This window comes from Manacus vitellinus, unplaced genomic scaffold, assembly GCF_001715985.3.
Source record: "Manacus vitellinus isolate BGI_N305 unplaced genomic scaffold, ASM171598v3 scaffold_226_pilon, whole genome shotgun sequence".
Taxonomy (NCBI): Eukaryota; Metazoa; Chordata; class Aves; order Passeriformes; family Pipridae; genus Manacus; species Manacus vitellinus.
The window spans coordinates 19,524-21,200 of NW_021939607.1; the positions used below are offsets into that span (position 1 = coordinate 19,524).

Here is a 1,677-nt window from a genome sequence, read left to right on the forward strand (position 1 = left end):
GCCCAGGAGGTGTTTCCCACGAGCAACATCCCAACACTCAGCCTGGGAGCTCAGGGTTTACCTGGAATTCTGAGACACCTGGAGATGACACTTAGACCCTTTAAATCCTGGAATGGTTTGGGTGGGAAGGGCCCTTAAATCCCATCCAATCCCACCCCTGCCAGGGGCACCTTCTGCTATCCCAGGCTGCTCCGAGCTCTGGCCAACCTCACCTTGAGCACTTCCAGGGATGGAGCATCCAGAGCTTCTCTGGGCACCAAACCTGGATTGATCCTGGACCCAACCAGCCAGAAACACCCCAAACCATCCCTAAATTCCCCAAAAACATGCACAAACAGCCAAACTCAGCCCTCGGAGACACCGATCCCGTCGCTTTTCCAGCTCTCCTCAAACCTTCTCCCTGCAAACCTTCACTCCCCCATTCCCAAGCAGCTCTGACAGGGAAGTCATTCATCTGAAAATCCATAAAAACCCTTCCAGGCTCCCAGACTTTGCCACCAACGGATTTAACTCTTCCACAGCCTCGCTTTTGTTCCTGGATGGAAAACCCCCGGGATCCATGGGAGCAGCACCTCCTTCCAGGAAGCAAAGGGCCCTGGGGGTGAGTGGAGTTGAGGGGAACCTTTGGATCCCTCAGCACATTCCTGCCCCCCTGGCACCATTCCCATTCCTCCCCACTCCAGGGCCGTGCCAGGCACAGTTAAGCCCCTGTTAAATTGGGATATGACATCAGGATACTGTACACATTCCAGGGCCCTCACTGTACCCGGGATGGGAGAGCACCTGGGAAGGAGATTCCAGCTGGGTGGCACCGCTTTGGGACACGAGGATCCAAGTTTTCACATGCTCTTGGCTTCCCCCTCCCAAAGGAAGCTGGTTAATCCCACTGGGAATCCCACCAGCAGGAATGCTGAAGGTAAAAATGGGGTGCAATGGGGAAAGGGCTCCCAGCAGCCAGAGGGAAGGGATGGGAGGAGAGAGGAGCTGGAATGCCGTGGTTTGGAAAGGTCTGGTGTCTCATAACCCGCCAGAAATAGAAGCAAACCCTATCCAGGGGCCTGGCTCCTCATCTCCCACTGATCCCACCCAATCCAGAGGGGGCTCCTGCCTTTCCCACCCTAAAAGGAGCCCACAAGGAGCAGGTTTGGGGGGCCAGGCACCCCCAGGCCCTGGGTTCTCCCGGGGTTCCAGGGGCACAGCCATTCCTGCAGGATCCTGCTCTGTCCCTCCAGGGCATTCCTGGCACTGCCCCAGGCCTGATTTAGCAGCCCAGGAGCTGGAGAATTTCCATTCCTTCTAATGTTACCGGGAATGGCTGAATCCAGGGGGACAGCGAGCCACCCAGGGGGGCAACCCAGGTCCCTGCTGACTCGGGAAGGGCAGAGAACACCTTCCAAACCATGGATTAGCTGGGAAAACACACCAGGAAGGCTCCTCTGGAAGGCAAAACACTCCAGCTTCCCATGCTGGAAGGGGCAGGAACATCAGCTGTTGGCTTGGGAAGCCTTGAGCTGCTCCATCACTTCATTCCCAGCTCCAGGAAGCTTTGACCTGCTCATTCCCAGCTCCAGGAAGCCTTGAGCTGCTCATTCCCAGCTCCAGGAAGCCTTGAGCTGCTCATTCCCAGCTCCAGGAAGCCTTGAGCTGCTCATTCCCAGCTCCAGGAAGCCTTGAGCT

The 1,677-nt window shown here is 56.8% G+C and overlaps 1 protein-coding gene across 1 annotated transcript in view; it reads right to left on the reverse strand.

The window, feature by feature from the left end:
• The window catches only part of PSMA5 (proteasome subunit alpha 5), a 12,023-nt gene that overhangs the window by 2,132 nt on the left and 8,214 nt on the right, over positions 1–1,677 (reverse strand). The window lies entirely within an intron of this gene.